Source organism: Dasypus novemcinctus, chromosome 6 (genome assembly GCF_030445035.2).
Source record: "Dasypus novemcinctus isolate mDasNov1 chromosome 6, mDasNov1.1.hap2, whole genome shotgun sequence".
NCBI classification, from domain to species: domain Eukaryota; kingdom Metazoa; phylum Chordata; class Mammalia; order Cingulata; family Dasypodidae; genus Dasypus; species Dasypus novemcinctus.
The window spans coordinates 39,631,926-39,651,688 of record NC_080678.1 but is presented as its reverse complement, the minus strand read 5'-3'; the positions used below and the strand labels follow the sequence as shown (position 1 = coordinate 39,651,688).

The window sequence follows — 19,763 nt, the reverse complement described above, 5'->3', positions numbered from 1 at the left end:
CGTGAAGGAGGGTGCAGCCTGCCCAGGAATGGCGCCACACTTCCCGTGCTGCTGACGACAACAGAAGCGGACAAAAGAAACAAGACGCAGCAAATGGACACAGAGAATAGACAATGGGGTGGGGGTGGGGGTGGGGATTAAATAAATAAATAAATCTTTAAAAAAATAAAATAAAATAAAATTGGTGATTAAAATTCTTTAAAGAATTGAGCATTTCTCTGCCTTTTCAGTGGAAACTGTATTGAGGGTAATAAACCAGCTGCAGCTGAGAGAGAGAAAGTTTTTTAGAGAAGAATGTTATCAATGTAACAGAAATGCTACAGAGAATACCCATTTTCCAGTTTCTAATGAAATAAATCAGGCAAGGATCATCAGTGCTAAAGTTAGGTAAACCATTGATTGGGAGCTGAATATCCACATAGTGCCAAAATATCAACCCATAGATTATTTGGTAGTCATAAAAGTAGAAACTTAATGTTATGGTGAAGATACATGGTTGTTACCACCTTAACCTGATAGTCAAACTTCACATTACTAGTAGCAGAAATTAAACTTCATTTACCTTCTTATGTGATACAAAATGAAGTATATTTCACATGCCTATCTTTTCTCACTTTAAATTAGGTCTGCTGGGAACACTGCACCATCCTGATGGCCAAGATTTAAGAAAATGCTAGTCCTTCAGTGTTCCAGACTAACTAAGAGCAAAGGAGACAAAATTGATTGTCATGCTTTTACTGGGTCATCTTATTAGGGCCAAGTCTTCCCACTCACACAAGGGCTCAAATTCAGAGACAGACATTATTATCTCCAATTAAGTTTGTAGAATCCTAAGTGTGTGTTAGGAGAGCATTTATAAAGTGTAAATATTTTTAAAAGACTATAATGTAATCCTTCTTTTGGCATTGTTTTATTGATCTATTTATTGACTGTAAGATGCCAAAAATTTATGTAGATATACATATGGAGTATATATTTATTAAATTATATAGAGAAATCCCTGGGAAACCCTCAGAGCCAAAAAGAAAAACAAACAAAAAACAAAAGCCCCATGCCCTGCTCCCTCTTTGAACTTCCTCTTGAGTTTCCTCCTGATGGCTTTTGAAATTTGAAATACCCTCCAAGGCAGCTGACCTGAATAGCCAATTGAGCTTGCACCTGCCCCTATAGGAGGAACAAATACTTCTCCAATCAATAGGAGTCAAGTTAATGTCCTTTTTTATAAAAATCATTTGCAATTGCTAGAAGATGAAAGCTACTTCTGTTCTTGCAAGTCATCTGGCTTCCATTGCTGTAGCAAAACTCTGGAGTCCTGAATAAAATGCTGCAAATGACTCCTATTTGTCTTTTGACAATATACTTGGGATATGCATATACATAGTATATATAGTCCCAGCCTGTCCTAACCTCTTATAGGCCCTAGCTCTGGATACCACCACCAGCAAAGAGCAGGAGGGATAGGGTGATTTGGCAGGAGATGATTTAGACTCAGCTCCCAGTTGCCTGCGATTTGCACCTAGCACTCCAGCCAGGCCCACTGGAGTCAAGGCCCAAAGAGAGGACAGACCAGGGAGCAGGCCCAGTGGTAACTGTGCAGACCTCCCACCAATGGAAGCTCAGGGGACTGAGCTATGGTAGGGACAGCCGGGGGTAAGGGATTGTTTGGCCAGAGACAAGGGATTGTCCTCTGCTCAGGTGGGTGTCAGGCCTGGGTTTACTCTGAGCTAAAAGGCAACCACCACCAACTGCTGGTGCACAGGGCAGGTTGGATGCCCAATTTCAGGGCAGCCATACTAGCCTCAAAGGCTACGTGAGAAGGGTTGTGTGCACATCCATTTCTTAATGCCTTTTTCTCCTTTACTTGATCTCATCCCAAAAAGCTGGAAGTATAACAAACAACAACAACAACAAAAATAACTTAAAAAAAACAATAGCAGAAAGTGCAGGGGCAGAGACACCTACAAACCCATCCACTCTACCTCTAATTCCTAGGTGCCATGAGGGTGCCTAATCCACCCCGAACCCCTCCAATTAAAGCAATTGCAGGCTTTGCCTGTGTGGACATATCCCCAAATAAATGGAAGTGCTTGCCATTTTGAAGTTGGTACTATTGGGGAAGAAGAAAATTCCCATGGGACAGAGGGAATTCCAGCAGGATAGTCACAAGGAACTCCTGGGTCCTCACGCGAAGATGTCCCTTTCCTCAGTCCCCATGGTGTGGAATTTGACAGGACAACTCACTCCTGAGTTTAACCCTCCCTGAACTCTTGGTACCCACCAGGGAACAGCCCCATGGCCAAGTCAGTTTCCCCCCAAGTTAAACATTCTGCACCCTGATTTTTGTGTCCCCATGGAGATCCAGGGATGCTATGGACTGAGTAATACAGAAAACCTTTCAGGGTTGCCTGGAAGCCACAGTTCCATCTCCTGATGTACCCTGGATCCAGCCAGTGTGAAGAGGGTTCTTCTAGGGTTTGGATCCTGGGTTTTCAGATTCTGCAAAATTCTACCTCAGGGATTTCGTGGACTCCAGTAATCCTGGCAAGTGCCAGGTATGTGGCTGTCCTCAGGCTGAATGTGCTGCCTCTGCACATCCTCCCTCCAAGGCTGCAGAAAGAGGGACCTAGGGGCTTTCAGGAAAGGCTTCCCTGCTGCAGGCCTTGAAATGACCTGACCTGGACTCTCTGTGAGTGAATTTCTATGCAAGTTAAAAACAGTCCATATTATTCCGTAATTTTTCAAAAATGGATCCTTGTGGAGGTAATCTTTGTAATGAAGGAGTGTTTTTTACATGAGTGTGAGGTCTTTCACACTAAAAATGATCAGTTTTTTGTATGTGGAGGAATTTGGTCTTCGTGAAAAATCACTGGAATGGGCATCTCTAGGCCTGGCTGGTTTCCTAACTGCCACTTATCTGACCTGGGCACATGACTCATCCTCTGTGAAGCTTAGGTTTCTACATTGTAGAAGTGGGGATTAATGTGCTTGATTTTCTTGCGGGTTTTTCTTTTGTTTTGAATTACTCAGAAGCAAAATAATACTAACTAGCTGAGAGGAAGGTCATCTCCCTTGTTCACTGACGCAATCCCAGTGCTTAGAATGGTGCCTGGCATGTGGTGGCCCCTCAAGATAAAGTAATTGAAAGAACAAAGCATTATAAAGGTAAACATAAAACAATTTGTTTAGTATAATGGTTACTTAAGATAGATTCTCTATACCTAAAATAAATATAGTTGAGGAGTAGATTTAAATAATTCAAGAAGCCATAGATGAATCTTCACATGTATACAGTGCTATATGAGTATGGTTTTATATCTTTCACATTTTGAGTGGCACTTTCCAGTATAGGGTCTTCTGAGTAGCAAAGTATAAGGCACAAGTAGTCAAGAACATGAAATGTCAACAGGTTTTATGAGGTGAGAGTTTCGGTGTTTCCAGTTCTAAACACAAATATTTGGAAGACATTATTCTAAAGACTTCTTTCTTCACTTTTCACCAGGCCTTTATTTCCCCATTATTATTTTTTTTAATGTTCTATTTTTCTCTAGGCAGGCAGCCAGTGTCCTCCACAGTTGACCTGCTTTACAGTACAATCCTATACTTTTCATAGCTCATCTCCTTAGGAAGAAATTTATTCACAACAAATGTCAGTCTTGCTTTAGATCCTCTATAGGTGCTCAAGGAAGTATCAGGTCATGATACGGACTGTTTAGAGGAATTGACTCTTCCTGTTCCTGAAGGACTATGTGATGTATCGAAAGAAATTAAAGGAACTGGTGCCGGTGATATTTCCCATATCACGGGTAATGTTTCAGATGGGTTTTAAAATCAAATCTCATATATAAAGCAGACACCAAACATATGTTCCCACAGTGATCTTTAGACTATACTGACAGTTCCGATGAGAGGGAGGTGTTACTAACCTTATTTTTGTCCTTGTTGCTTTTTTACCTGTTTTGCCATAAAATTTAGAAATGACTAAATATCAATGTCTATCTTAAACAAAACTAATACTAGAATTTTTTTTCAATTAAAGCACAATAGTTATAGTATATAATTCTATAGGGTTCAATGAAGTGAAAATAATGTATTCATAACAATTATAATAAGCATATCTATATTTATAAAATATCTTAGAAATTATACTGATATCAAAGTTCAATAAGAACTTCAATTGAAGCATTAACTACATGACAATTAAATTAAAATGAGAACAATCAAAGTTACTTTTAAAGAGAAAAAACCAGGCAGATGTCTTGTTGTAGTTGTGGCTTTACAGCAGTCAGCAGTTGTGAAAACTAAATTCAACCTTCAAGCCTTTGAGGTTGTGGGTGGAACAGCAGGAGCAAAGGGCCACCTGGGCCTTCAGCTTTACTTTAACCAACATTTCTCTGTTGTAGTCATTTTCCTTCCTTAGCTCATTGAGCTTCCTCTCAGTTGAATGAGCTGCCAGCCCTGTCTTGAACTTTCTTCTCATAGAAGATAATCTGATTGTAGAAGAATGAGGTGGTTCTTTCTAATTCTTTGTCCAGGTCTTCAGCCATCTTCTTGTAGAGTTTGCGCTTCTGATAGGTGAAGATCATGTTTCCGTATACTTTGAGAAGTTTCTTCTCCATTTTTTGACCAGTATCTTTCCTCCTCCATTGAATTTGCCTGAAATTGCATTACATGTTTTTGATGGACCTCAGTTAATATTTGAAGTTTCATCGGAAGCTTCCGTATCTCACTTTTAGCTGTGAATTTTCAGACAGGAAAGATGTTTGCTTATTTTGGAGACTTTCTATTTGTGCTGTAAGTATGGCATTCACTTGATTTTCTTCACACATGTTCTTGAATATCTATTTTTTTTCTCCTTCAAGCCTTTTGAAGGAAACATGGAAGTTCACCACATCAATGAGTTTAACTGATGACTGATAAACTAAATTATTACCATTTTCTGATTCCTTCCTTTGGTCTAATTCTAAGTTGCCATCATCCATGTAATCTTCTTTAAAGGTAGCAGGCAAATTTATTTTCTTCAGCACAGTTTCAGTTGGAGATTTTATCTGGCTGTCTTTATCCTTCCCATCCTGGCTTATTCTTCCATTGCAGTGTTCAAGCGTTTTTATCTGTTCCGTCAGTTCACCCACTTTTTGCTTCCATCCTGCAGTTTCTTGGTAAAGCACATGTTGACTTTCCTGCTGATGAGTGCTGATTTCCTTCTGAAGATGGTCCACATTTTTTTGAGAGGCTTTTAAGATGTTTTTTGTATCACTCATATAGGATTGTTGAGATTCTGCTGCCTCTTTGAGTGAGTTTACCTGTCCTTGAAGGTGAGCCATCATCGTTCCATGAGATGAAAGATTAGGGGCCTCACATTTCTGTTCTTTTTCAAGATCTTCTGTATCCTCAGTTGAAGAGCTGTTCAAGTTTTATTCAGGGCTGTCAAACACAAAGTCTGTAAGGTCAGAGGACTGGCCTCTACCCCACAGGACTTGAAGTCTTCATAGGCTGGTGTATTCAGGCCAATCTTCTCTTGGGCTTTATGAACACGGGTAGGAACACTTTTCACTAGCTCTTTTTCACTCCTTAAAGTATGCCAGCTTTTTAGTATAAAAAGAAACATACAAGCACATATCTGGATTTTCCATGAAAACACAGAGAGACCTGGGATTTGCCTCAGGGATTCTGAAAACAGCAGCAGAGCACTGCACAGCTGTTCCAGGACCAGCTGGGAAGACACTTTGGTGGCTGTCAACAGGCCCTCCATGGCTCCAGAGGGACATCCCCTCTGCCTCCTGATGCCAGTGTCCTGTGAGCCACAACTGACCTGTGGAGGGTTCTGTCTCTAAAGAAAACAAGTGCCTGGGAACCAGGACAGAGTGTCAGTTGGGAGGGGGAGGGGAGGCTAGCCAGGTTCTGTAGGACAGGGCTCGCTAACTTTGCTCTGCTCACTGCACAAACAGAAAGTAATATATGTTATTCAGTGCATTTGGCAAAGGGGAAAGTGCTGTTTCCATTCAGGGGACACCAGCTGGTGAGCTCTGATCACTCTCCTAAGAACAAAAACAAAAACAGAGATTGACTTTTGGATTTTCCCTTTCATATTGTAATTGTAATATTAAACAACAACAACAAAATCACAGCTAAGTTGTAGGACAATTATCCTGCATGATTCTGCCAGCAAATTTCCCAATCCTGTTTAAATACCATTCTTACTAGACTGGTACCTACGTGGATCTTTTTGACTCAGCGGATAAAAAGCCTTTTAGACTAATTCATAAAACTGTTGCTCTCAGGTGCTACAAAGTGGGACTGTTAGTCTTACTTCCTTTCTTCTAGTTTTTCATTCTCCTCTTCTTAAAGGTGGATTTTAAGAAGTTTACCACTTCCTAATCTGTGGTATATCTAAGATTTTTATACCACTGCTACCAAAATGGGGCCTTGTGTTCCAATAAAGGTAGTTTTAATAAAGTGTATTATATAAAAGACCTACAATATATTTTGTTTTCACTCATATTAAAATATATATTTGTTATTTAAAACTACTCATTTTTCAAAAATCAATCATGAGAGATGGCGGTATGAGTAAGGTTATAAAGTAAAAATGAAAATCTGCCTATTTATTTCCACAGGGTACCATTTTAAAAAATATATCCTAGATATTTGTCTATACATTTACATATGCACATTTTTATACAAGTACTCCTTTCACTTTTTTGTTTTTCAAATATATGCTTATTCTTTAAATCAAGAGTTTTCAATCTCAACACTATTGGCATTCGGGGCTAGATGATTCTGTGTTGTTGGGGTGATGTCCTGTGCATTATAGGGTGTTTAGCAGCATCCCTGGCCTTCACTTCATAGAGGCCAGTAGCAGTCCCCCAGTTGTGACACTCAGAAATGTCTCTTCTATTACCAAATGCTCCCTGGGACAGTTGAGAGCCACTGCTTTAATTAATGCTCAACAAATTTGGGGTACCAGAAAGCACGCCATGATCATCTTTCCATTTTGCTATTTCTAAATCTTATTTCTTTTTAACATCTGCATGGTGTTCCATCTTATGGATACTTAACATAAATTTTGTTTTTTTAAAATTTGTATTCTCATTAGGCAGCTCCAGGAACCAATCCTGGGACCTTCTGAGTGGGAGAGAGGTGATCATTTTCTTGTGCCACCTCAGCTCCCTGCTTAACATAAGTTTTTAAATCATTCCTTTCTTGATTAGCTTTTTGATTATTTTCATCTTTTTTGCTGTCACACATAATGTTAAGTCAATATTTGAATAACTATCTTTGTGAGTTATGTGAATATTTTTGTATGTTTGACTCTTAAAAGAGGTAATGCTGGGTAAAAGTGAATGTACACGTAATGTTTTGGTCAACACAGCCTACCTGGCCTCCCAAAGGGCTCTACCAGGTGACATTCCAACCAGGAATATATGAATTGTCTGTGCCATGTTATAAAGTTACAAGTTCACCTCTCAGTCATTTCTAGAACATTGGGGGAGCCAAGATGAAGTGGGCTTCCTTGGAGCCACTGATATTGATAGCATAGATAAATATAACTTAACCACATCCTGAAAACACAAGAATTTTCAGTCTCTTCATTCACCTTTAAGGAAATCTTATTACTCCATCCCTCTCATAATACAATTAGACTCCAATCTACCTCCAATAGAATCATATACGAGCTCTGTCTGGACCCAACAACAGCTTCTAAGATAGAAAAGTTTGGATGGGGAAAGAAAAGATTGGATGTATAATTCCTCCCATCGGGCTCTGGAGATACCCCGAAAGGCTACTTGGTCACACCTAAGTCCCTTGTCCAACAAACTGTGGATAACTTATACAATTTGACACACCATAGAGGACAAAAAATGTGGAAAATATTAGAAAAACAGTGGTTCTCCTTTCATTTGGGTAAAAATAAAATTATTGAATAACATGGTTGCCATTTACCTCATTTACCAAAAATATAATCCTGGGAAAACTGCAAAGGTAGGGCAAGGGAAGGAGGCAGCCCTGCCAGGGCCTTTCCTTACATGAAAAATAGTTAATCCAATTGCCAAAAGCACAAGTCTATCAAAGTGTACTTAGTTGATTTTGTATGTTTTCCAAAAGTCTTGAGGCCCCCTTGTTGAAATGCTAAAGAGACTTCAGTAGCTAACGTGTTTCTTGAATGAATTCTTCTATCTTGAAGAGCCCTGCTACACTTTGAAAGAATAGGGGATCTCAGTACACAGCTAAAGTCACACAAGAAATAGAAAGGGCTGTACACATCAGCCAAAGACTCCATTGCATTTATCATCCCTTGTTATCTGGTGCTATTGAAAGGGCTAATGAAATCGTACAATAAGTTAGCTAAATCATTTGAAAAACTGGACTTGGCCAAGCATGCTGCCTATTCCTCTTCTAATTTTAAAGTCTCCACTCATACCTCCAACAAAAATTATTCCATCTCCTTGAAATCATCACAGGAAGACCTAGGAAAATGCCCTACTCCTCCTTTGGCGTAAGACTCAAACTTGATTCTATCTGACACCCTCAAGAACTGCCAAGGACTAATCGAGTAAACCCACCACGACAACCAACAAGTGAAGGTAGGCTTCCATTCTGAATTCCCTGACCAACCTATGCATAACCTGAAAGTAGAAAATTTGATGTTTTGAAACATCATCATTAAAAAACGAACCGTGAACCCAGATGGCAAGTACCTCATACTGTTTTACTCATTCTTAACACTACCGTTACATTGAAGGGTGCTCAACCTTGGGTCCGTGTTTCACAGCAAAAAACAAAAACAAAAACAAACAAACAAAAACAAAAACCCCCACAACACACTATGGATTTTTCACACTAGTAAAGCACTCCAACAGGAGACATCCAACCAAAGCTTCACCAGGAGCTTCCAGAAGTAGAAGACAGCTAAAGCAGACAGTTTTCACCAAGACTTTTGGAAGAAGTAGATGATGTCATAAAGTGGTCAGCTGTCAACCAAAATTACAGAGAAAGTCCAGGTTTCTTACCTCCTGCCTTGTCTTCTCTTCACCTGTCTAAGCATTTTGTTCCTCATGCTCTACCTATGAAAATGCCAAATTCCATCCCCCAAAACACCCTTCCTCCACTGTGATTTTCTTTTATCTCCTCTTTACCCTATTCTGGCCTATGTACTCCTACCATAAGCAAACTCCTTCATTCTCCTAGAAGACCATATAGCAAAATGAAACCAATCTCTGTAACTGCTGGGTCTGTGCTCATCACCCACTTACCACCTAAACAGGTAATCCTCTAGTAACCATCACCCTATGCTCGTAGACTGACCCAGATAGGAAACCTCAGATATGCCCAGATAGATTCTCTCTGGAATGACTCTGGGCTACACCTCAAGAATTTGTGATGACAGTGTGGCCTCATTAACCCCTGAAAATATGGGTTTCACTAAAACCAGACAGATGAACATAGATACCCTGTAGAGCTCAGTAAATGTTCAGGATCTATATGGCAAGATTCCTTTTACCCTCATGAGATGGGAACATACTGTAGGGATTGGACCCACCACAAAGACAAACCCTAAACCCCAACTCAAACTTCCTAACATCTAAGCCTACCTCTCAAACTCCAACCCATAATCCCTAACCCCTAAACCTCTAATACTCTAACCCTAGCCCTCTAAACTCCAAACATCCACCCCTAATCCCTTTCACAACCCTAACCCCTACCCTAACCCTGGAACCAGCTCTACAGACACTTGACCCTAGTCTCTGACCCTACCCCTAACCTCCTGGTCTCAACCTTCTAATCTCCTGTGATAACCATCCAGCCCTACCTACTCCCTGGCCCCAACCCTCTTGCTCCCAACCCCAACCCTACTTCTATATGCCGATCTCTAAACCAAATCCTATCACTATACCCTTTACCCTCACTCACCTCCAAAACTCAAAAACAAACCTGAACTCCAAAACATGATTCTGACCACTACATGCTAAAACCTAATCCAAAACAGTGTCAAACACCAGTAATGAAAATGATGCTAAATGCTAATCTTAACTCTTATCCCCTAATATGAATCCTATACTCTGCTCCAATCCCCATCCCTAATGCCAAAGCCTATCCCTAACTTCTAACATGAAAACAAACATGAAGCCAAAAAAATAACTCTCACTTTAGTATAGATGAAATATGCTCTGATGAATTTCTTGCCTTATGTAGCAGACCTAGATATAATGGAAAAATTCCTAAAAACAACCACCCGAAGCATGCTCACAAAGAATTTCAACAAACATAAAAAATGAAGTGACTGACTCATCAAGCAAACTCCTCCAATAAATAAAAGACCAAGACCAGATTGCTTCGATTGTGAATTCTCCCAAATGTTTGAAGAATTAAACCAGTCCCTATCAAATTCACACAAAAATTACAACAGTAGGGAACACATCCTCACTCTTTCAATGAGACTAGCATTACTCTGATACAAAGACACTTAAAGACATCACAAGAAAACTATAGACCAATGTTGATTGTGAATATAGAGTCAAAACCCAAAAAAACACTAGCAAACGGAGTTTGGCAGCATATTAAAAGGATTAGACATCATGAAAAACAGGAATTTATCAAAGGAATACAAGAGTAGGTCAACATACAAAAATCATTCAGTGTAAAGGATGCATGAAATGGTTTGGAGTAAAATGCTCCAGGATCTGTCCCTCCTCAAAATTAACTATAGAATTGGCAGGAACTGCCTGGAATGAAAAATCTATTTTGGAAGTCTGGAGTTTCAGGGAACACTGCAAAATTCAGGGAAGACCTGGGTGAACAGTTAAATTGCGGTGTAGTGGTGATTTTCACCCTCCACATAATCGCTACCATTCAACCATATGGTAGGCATCTATAAGGTCCATAGCCTGGGATCCAATCGGATCTTGCTGGTGCCAGGATGGGCATTAACAAACAACTCCTTCAAAATAGAGTAGCCTGTGGCCTGATTACTAGTCATTACTTTTGATCAGTTAAGTCAGATCCCTGAAGGGCCAGAACTAAGGGCAGCTGTTGCTCCAAATCCTCACAGGGATGAACCTTGAAAATATAGAGTTCAGTGAAATAAGTCATAAGCAAAAGGATATTTTATGCTTGCTATTATATGAAATATATAGAATAAACAAAGTCATAGAGATAAGAAGCAGATTAATGGTTACCAGGGGTGGGTAGGGGAGGGAAGTGGAAGTTTTTGCTTAATGGACATCAGTTCTAGTTTGAGATAATGGAAAGAGTCTGGGAGTAGACAACCATCAAAGTTACCTAATATTGCCAATGTGTTAAATGTGACAGTTTTGACATTTAACCAGCAAAATGGTTAAAATGATTTTTGTTATGTACATTTTCAAAAATTGAAAAAAAATTAAAAACAGCAAGGTAATAATCACATTCATAGAATGAAGGAAAACATGATCATTTCAATTGACTTAGAAACATCTCTTGAATAATTACAGCACACTCATCATAAAAATAAATACACAAAGCTAGGAATAGAAGTCAACTTCCACAATATGATAAAGGGAATTGATGAATAGCCCACAGCTAAAGTTAGACTAAATGATGAAAGACTGAAAGATTTCCTCCTGAGATCAGAAACAAGACTTCATTAAAATTAAAAACTTTCATGTATGAAAGGACTTTATCAAGACAGTAAAAAGAAAACCTACAAAATTGGGGAAAATATTTGTAAATCACATATACAATAAAAGTTTAATATCCAGAATATATAAAATACCAGTAAAAGTCAACAACAAAAAGATAAATATCCAAAATTTTAAAAGAGCACGCAATTGAATAGACATTCTTCAAATAAGATGTTCTAATGACTAATAAGGACATGAAAAGTTATTAAACATCATTAGCTATTAGATAAATACAAGTCAAAAAAGAAGAGATACCACTCTGCAAAAACATAAAATAAGTAGTGGAGAGGATGTAGAGTAATAGAAACCCTCATATATTCCAAGTGGGAATATAAAATGGTGAAGCCATGGTGGAGTCCAGTTAGGTGATGCCTTGATTAGTTATGACATAGAATTATCATATAACAATTCCAATCCTACTTACATACTAAAAAATTGAATACAAGTATTCAAAAACTTGTATGTAAATGTTCATCATTATTTTCATTAGTCTAGGGTGGAAGAATTCAAATGTCCATCAACTTGATGAACAAAATGGTATAGACATGCAATGGAATAAGAGTCAGCTGTAAAAGAATGGAGTCCTGATATAAGTTGCAACATGGATGAACCTTGAAAGCATTATGCTAAGTGAAATGAGCAAGACACAGGAGGGTCAACATGAACTTTCATATGCTCTCGTGCACACAACCAATATTAACAGATGTATATTTGCAGTCAATTTTGAAGTTGGTGATACTTACTCAGAAGCTCATTTAAGTGAAATGGTGGTATCCATTCTCATTATGAAACCTGTATTACAAAACACTGTACTCAGTTATTATTATACTTTGGGTTTTGTCAATAAAAACTTGTGTTGCTTAGTTTTAATTTTACACAGTACATATTTTAACAAAATAAAATTTTAACTTTATAAAATTAAGGAAATTTGAATATTCTGCACCATCTATGTACTATTTGTGTAAGTGATCTGCTAACTTAAAAGAGCTCTAAAAAATAAGCAAGCACTGTGTGATATATGTGAGTAAGGTTAAAAAGGAAAATTTTAGATCCTATGTATGTTAACAGAATTAAAATTAGAAGAAACAACAAACTTGCCATACACAACACAGTAAACCCTACTGTAAACGATGAACTATGCTTTATAGTACAATTATAAAAATGTCCTTTAAAGAATTATAAATATACCACACTAATAAAAGGTGTTAATAATAGGGTAGTTCATGGGAACCCTCTATTTTATATATTATGCCTCATATTTCTATGAATCTACAATTCTCTAACAAAAAGATTAACAAAAAGTAAAGTATATTTTAGAAAGTATATTATCAAGGGAAAATATTAAGTTATAAAACAGTGTGCATCATACATACAGGAAAGCAGGATAAAATGGAGAGGGGCTAAAATTTAAAATAACATGTCATGTAAATAAAGGCAGGACCAATAAGTCATGCAAATGTTTCAGGCAAGAGAGAACCACACAGTCCACTATGTGCAAAGGCCCTGAGGTGCAGTGTCTGAGTGTGGTGGGAGATGCCACAGGAGGCCAGTATTGCTGGGGCAAGTGAGCCAGAAATAGAACATTAGCAGTAAAATCTGTAAAACAAGGTGAGGAGCAGGGTGGGCCTGGCAGGTGCTCTGGGGACTTCAGGTTTACTCTGAGTGAGCTGGGAAACTGCTGAAGGTTTCTGAGCTTAGGCTGAGGAGATCTCACTTAGGCTTTTGAAGGATCACTCTGAAGTGAAGCGGGTGAGGTGGAAGTGGGAGCCTGGTCAGGCGATCACTGCCACCGCTGAGGCTTGGCCCTGGGGCAAGCATGTGGATTCTGCGTATACTCACAGATAGGGAAGTGGGGAGTCAGAGGAAGAGGTCAGAGGGGCTGACTGTGGGGTGCTGGCGATGGAACTGAAGTAAGAGAAGCAGGGAGCTACCTTGTGGCTGATATGGTGCACCTTGGGGCAGGAAACGTAGCTGAAGCCCAGGCAGCTCCAACCCTCCTCCTTGGCCAAGGTGGAAAAGCAACATGCCGGAGGCTTCCCAGCAACCACCATGGCCTTAGGGCACCAGAGTCTGCCTGCCTGCCTGCTGCAAACTCCTCGCCCCCACCACAGCTGGCACCCCTGCACATATGCCTGTGCATACCCATCCTGCCTCTCTGTCTCTGTCTGTCTCTCTCTGCCTCTGTCATCCCTCTGTCTTTTGGTCTAGCTCAGACAGGCCCTGCCTGAGGAGCTGGTGGGCAGAAGCACCTCTTGAGGAGGGAGGGCAGGTATTGCAGAGAAGTAGTGGCAGCTCCATTCCTTCTGCTTAGCCCGTTGCCACAGTCAGGGTAGAAGAGCATCATGGCAGTGGACTTCCTGTCACCCCCCGCGAGGGCCACGTACCCGGCAGCCCCTGCGGCTGGAGCGCACATTGGCTCTGGCAGCTGCCCTCTCCCTCAGCCCACCAATAGACACTCTGATTACTACTCCCAGCAGGCCCTGAGGCAGTGTGATCTCTACTTCTCCTTGGTGCCCACAGCCAGGTCCTCAAATGGGCTACCTGGACTTGCAGGCTGTGGTCTCACCCCATAAATGCTAAACTGGTCTCAGGCAGACGGCCTTGCCCTGGGAGATGGGCAGAGGATGGTCATCCCTGCAGGAAGTGAGGCCTGAGCAGGAGGGGGTGGGGGCAGTCGTGAGAAATGGGCAAAGAGGAGGCACTGCCCGCAAGGCGGTACAATTTTACAGGATGGTCTCGCCAAGGTGGTGCAGGTCAGCCTGGGCTGTGCTTTACTCTCTAGGTGCTGGTTGCATTGTAGGTGGTTGTTCCAACCTGGACATCCATGGGGGCTCACCCTCCCCTCCAGGTGCCGATGGGGCTGCTGCAGCCTAGAGGCCTGAGGAAGGCCCCTGGGAACACAATCTCGCACCCTGACAACCCAGACTTCCTGCTTGGATTAGGTCCTGCTGGCCCCTTACCTATTCAGAGCAGGTTCATCGAGACCCTAGGAGCTGAAGGGAGCCTTAGTCTTTTTCAAGAAAGGTCACTAAAACCACTGGATTCTGGCAGGATCAGCTACTGACCAGGAGACACACCCAGCAAAGGCCTCCCTCCTGGTAAGTGCTTATGCCAGTTCCCTAAGGAGAACTGGACAGTCTTTCAGCATTTTGTGCCAGAAAAGGCCTCCATGGGCCTCTCCCCTAAGCTGTCTTGTCCAGGTCACTGGAGTGGGACTTTAAAACCTTTCCAGCAGTTTCCATCAGCCAATTTGAACATTGGAAAAAACCCTCACTTCACAAAAGGGCACTGTAAAGGGCTTTGGGGTACGGCATTCCAGGAAATTCCACCTGCCTGGCAGGTAGAGTCTTTAGAGTATGACTGAACATTTCTGGGAGGTCACCTGGGAGGACGGTTGTTTTTAGCCAAGGGCATCCTCCCGGGTCGACCCCGCCTGTAGGGTTCAGCAGGACCACGTTGCTGCCACCCAAGGGGGCCCGGGAAAAGAATTTTGCTCTGCCCCTGGGACCGCCTTGTCTGAGAGGACGGCTACTGATCAAGAATCAACTGGAAGCTCCCTGACCAACACGACTTGGTTCTGGCCCTGGGACTGGACTTGGAATATCTCCCAGGGGTTCAGAGCAGCTGGGGACTGTCCTGGGAGTCTCCAGGAAGACGGGGTCTGGGGCTGTTCCTGGCAGATCCTGCACAGGTGGGTGTAGAGTCGAAGCTTTTTCTGGAGCCTCTTTGATCCAAGGGGAAAAAGGACATGCCCAGGTCAGGTAAAAGGACTCCACTGCTCAGAGCCTTCGAGTCCCAGGCCACCCGTGCTTGTGAGGGGGTCTTGGACCATTTTCCCATCATACACCTGACAAGAAGGCACCAAAGGGCACCTGAGGGGCCTCAGAGGACTCCCTCCTGGGCTCCCCTACCATCACCAGCAATTCCTGCCTTCAGGATATGGTCTAAGTATTGTGCGGGACACGAACAACCAGCAGGAGACCTGACTCAGGCCCTTCGTGACCAGCAGGAGACCTGACTCAGGCCCTTCGTGGGCCATTGAGGCCACTTGTGTCCAGCTCATCATCACCCTCATGGACACCTTAACTGTCACCGTAACTCTGTGACCCGAAAATGAACACTCCACGGCACCGTCATCCTAGCCCTCACCCTAACGCTTGGGGACACTGGGTTCGGACTACCTGGCCCCTGTCCTCTACGAAGTGGAAGTCCGCCTGTGAGCCCGGCCTCTCTCCACCTTCCTCAGGCAGCATTTCCGGCCTTCAGGGCGATCTACCAGGCGGCCACAGGGGGCGCGAGAAGGCAGGTGGCGCCTCTTCCTTCCTTCTAACCCTCACCATGGAGCCTGGAAGCCTGGCCCCTCCTCGGGTGTGCTCCTGCCCGGAGTGGCACCTCCAAGGCTCTGAAGAAGGCTCACGTGCCCAGCCGTGTCCCCGCGGGTCCCTCTCACAGCTACGTGATGCGGTCCGGGACCACCGGTGGGGGTTAGGATGCGGTTTGGGGCTGGAGCTGGAGCGCGGGTGGGGCCAGGGCTGCGGGACGCGGCGGGAGCCTGCAGCCATATCCAGGTCAACAGCAAGGACCTCGCGTCGGACTGCCCTGCCCTCCCCCGGGTCCCGGGCGGCACTGAGGGTTCGCCACGGGCCTGGGGAGAAGGGGGGAGTCCTTTGGTCCGTCCTGTGACCTCCCCGCTTGGTCCCGGAAGGAGCACCCGCCTGGACTGCTCTCCCCGGGACAGCTTCCGGCATTTCTGGCGCTACACCTGTCGATGGGCACCGGAGGCGATTTGACACCTGTTGGCAGGCACCTGAGGCAGTTAGGGCCTGGCCGGGAGGTCCCTCTTCCCAAGACCTCTCTAGACTCAGACGAGTCCCGGCGGGAGAGCAGGGCCGGAGGGCAAGGGTGGGGCTCATGACCTGGGGGCATTTCCTCCTCAAGGCCGCTTGGGAAATTTCAGCCAAGACTCATCTCCAGCCTCACTCTCGCGGGATCAGTCACCCCGGCTCTCTCGAATCTGAAACCCAGCACTTCACCTCTCCCCGCTCCTAACTCTCACCGTGGAGCCCGGAAGCGGGCCGTGTTGTCCCTGCCCCGGGCAGTGCGACCTGGCAACCTGCGCACCCGGCTCCTGTCAGCTCGCTCGCCCGACACGCGGTCGGCGGGCGCGGACGACCTCCCAGGCGGCCACGCGGTGGCGCCAGAGCGCAGGCGGGGCGAGGCCTGCAGGGCCCCGGAGGCCGAGCTCAGCTCCAGGGGCAGGGGCAGGGGCAGGGGCAGGGGCAGGGGCAGGGGCAGGGGCGGGGGCGGCGGAGGGGGGCTGCTCCTCACCCCGCCTCGTCCTTCTGGGCCACCCTGTCCCGGAGGGTGGGGCAGGGCCTGGTGGCGGCTGCCCAAGGGGGTCGGGCAAAAGGTTTTCAGGCTGCGCCCTGGTCACCGCTTCCCACCGGGAAGGCGGCCGTCGCGTCAGGGCACGCACCCACCCGAGCCTTCCCGCAGCCCCCACGGTCCCGAGGCGGCCGCTGCATCGCGACTAGAAGGGCTCCCCGGGCTGAGACGGGCCCCGGGGCGCCTCGCGGGGCCTCGAGGCAGGGGAAAGGTGCTTGCAGCTTGCGCGGCGCAGTTGGGAGTGGAGAGGGACGCTCTGGAAAAGGTTCTGGAGGCTCATGTCGGTGGGAGCCGGGTAGCCCCTTGGGCCGACGAAGGGACGCCACGCCGAGGGCCCGAGGGCCGGCTGGAGCCGAAACCTCGGCGGATGCGGGGAATTTGGGTGACATTCACCCAACCGCTGAGTCCCTCCGGGGACGCACAGGACGATCCTGCCACAGCCGCGCGGGAACTCTCAGGATATCTATCACAGGACAGTGGGAGTGGGGTGGCGGCGTCACCGGAACCACAGGCGCTAGGCCTCAGTGAGGTCAAGGGGCGCCCGTTGCTTGGGTGCGGCTGGGTGGGGTGCATCACAGAAACTGCAGGCGCTAGCCCCCAGCGAGGCCAGGGCCGGACCACCCCATGTCCCTCCTCTGGATTCTGCGGCCTGTTTCTGTCCCATGATGTGTCCAGGAAATTTCCAGGATAGGCCACCAAGCATGACCCTGACAGCCCGCCCACAGGACGTTCAGCCGTGGGGTCCCAATCTCCATATCGCCTTCCTGCAGTCGTACCTACTTCGTGGAACACGTCTGCTGCTGTCTGCGAAGAGGACCCGAAGAACAGCCACCAGTTTGGGAAAGGCTGACAAAAATCCGCTGGAAAGGAGTGCGGAGTCTGTTGGATGAAGAGAATGGAGGGTTCGGGCATCAGGCTGATGTCCTGGGTCAGTTGTCAGAGCCTCCAAATGGTTTTCGCTTGAAGTGAATTACAGGGGGCAGAAGAGACAGCGGGAAGGAGAAAATCCACCCGTGGGAGGGGCGGAAAGTGGGCCTGAGCCTCCTGGTGTCTCGGTTTCCCACAGTTCCATCACACACTCACACACTCTCACACACGGGGACCCACACACAGACTTCCCGGGCTGAGGCAGAGGGACCCGGGCCAGACCCCGCCCGCTGCCCAAACCCACAGGCTTCCGGAGAACGACCGGCTGGCAGGCCCCGAGGCTCGAGGAGGGAGTGACCCTGCCTGGGAGTCCCTCCCGGCAGAATCCGGGACCCGGCCCCCAGCTGCCGCACCGCGGAGCCCCGCCCACCGCCCGCCACCAAGGGGACCCTGTCCTGGCGCGCCCTGAGGGCCCGGCTCTGTGCTCCCCCGCCGGCTCCTGGCCCTTGGCCCTCTTCCCAGGGCTTCGCGGGACGCGGGAGCAGGAGGCAGGGGTCCTCGAAACATTTTCAGGAGGATCCGAAGACCACTGGGTCTCAGCAGGGACGCCTGCGGGTCAGGGGGCGCAAAGGCACTGCCCTCGCACCCCCTTGTCGCACGTCCGCCGGTTGGAGGCTCTCCAGGGGCAGCTGGACAGCTTTCCTGAGGCTGAAGATGGCGCCCAGGTCCCCGGGAACCTTGATTTTCCTGAGGGAAGACGGCTCTTTAGCGCAACTGGGCCTGGAGGGTTCAGCAGGGCCACCTTGCTGCAGCCCAAGGAAGACTGGGAAAGAATTTCGGGTTGCCCCTGGGCCCGCCTTGCACGCGGAGAACGGCTGCTGGTAGGGGAAAGCACCTCTGGGAGCTCCCTGCCAGCAGGACTTGGTTCTGGCCCTGGACTCAGTATTTCTCCCTGCTGGGACCTCCAAGCAGGGGGCTGGGGCGTCCTGGCAGGTGCTGTGCAGGTGGTTGCAGAGTCACAGCTTGGAATTGGAAGGGGAGAAAGGACGCACCGGGGTTGGTAAAGGGACTCTGAGGCTCAGAGCCCTCAGCCCCAGGCTGCCTTCCGTGCCTCTGTGGTGGACTCGGAGCACTTTGGGGACCTTCACCCAATAAGAGGACGTCCCAGGGCATGCAGGGCACATCCGGGAGCACCCTCCTGGGCCCTCCCTGGCCATCTCTGGCCATTCCTAACTTCTAGATACGGTCTTAGCATATTGGGGGTTGGAACAAGAGCAACCAGGCCCAGATGGGCTGGAGGCCTTCGTGGGCCACTGAGGCAATTTGGGTCAAGCTGCGCGTCACCTTCACAACCTCTTGAACTGTCACTCGAACAGTCTGACCTGAAAATGAACACAGCACTTCTCCCTCACCCTGAGCGTCACCCTAACTTGGTTTGGACACTGTAGATATGGACCAGCTGGTCCCTGTCCTACACACTGGGAGGGGTTGGCAGCTTTCTGCATCCCCCAGCTCGTACGCAGGACCAGCCTTCCGGGACGATCTACAAGGCGGCCACGCGGTGGTGCCAGAACACAAGGGGCGCCCGGCTGCGAGGGCGCTGCTGGCCAAACGCCCCCATCAAGGACAGAGGGCGGATTAGGGGGTGGAGGGCGGGGTCTTCTCCAGGGGCGTCCTGCGAGCCCTGAATGCTCCGAAAGCTCCTGTAGGTCCAGCGACTTTGCTCTTAGAGGGGTACAGAGAATGTTTAGTGAGGTTACCTCAGGCCTCCTCCTTGAAGGCTGTCCCCTGGGTGGGGGGAGAGAATCCTGGGAACCACCCTGGCCCAGGCAGTTCCTTTCGGGCCCCCAGTTC

At 46.3% G+C, this 19,763-nt stretch overlaps 1 protein-coding gene across 1 annotated transcript in view; it reads right to left on the bottom strand.

Annotated features, from left to right (window-relative positions):
- COX15 (cytochrome c oxidase assembly homolog COX15) overlaps window positions 1-16,835 on the bottom strand; it is a 103,806-nt gene extending 86,971 nt beyond the window's left edge. The window contains exons 1-2 of the mRNA XM_004467142.4: window positions 16,714-16,835; window positions 12,401-12,449 (exon numbers count right to left, since the gene is read on the bottom strand). The gene's annotated coding sequence lies outside the window, so the exon portion shown is untranslated. The remainder of the gene's footprint in view (window positions 1-12,400; window positions 12,450-16,713) is intronic.
- Window positions 16,836-19,763: the final 2,928 nt, after the last annotated feature.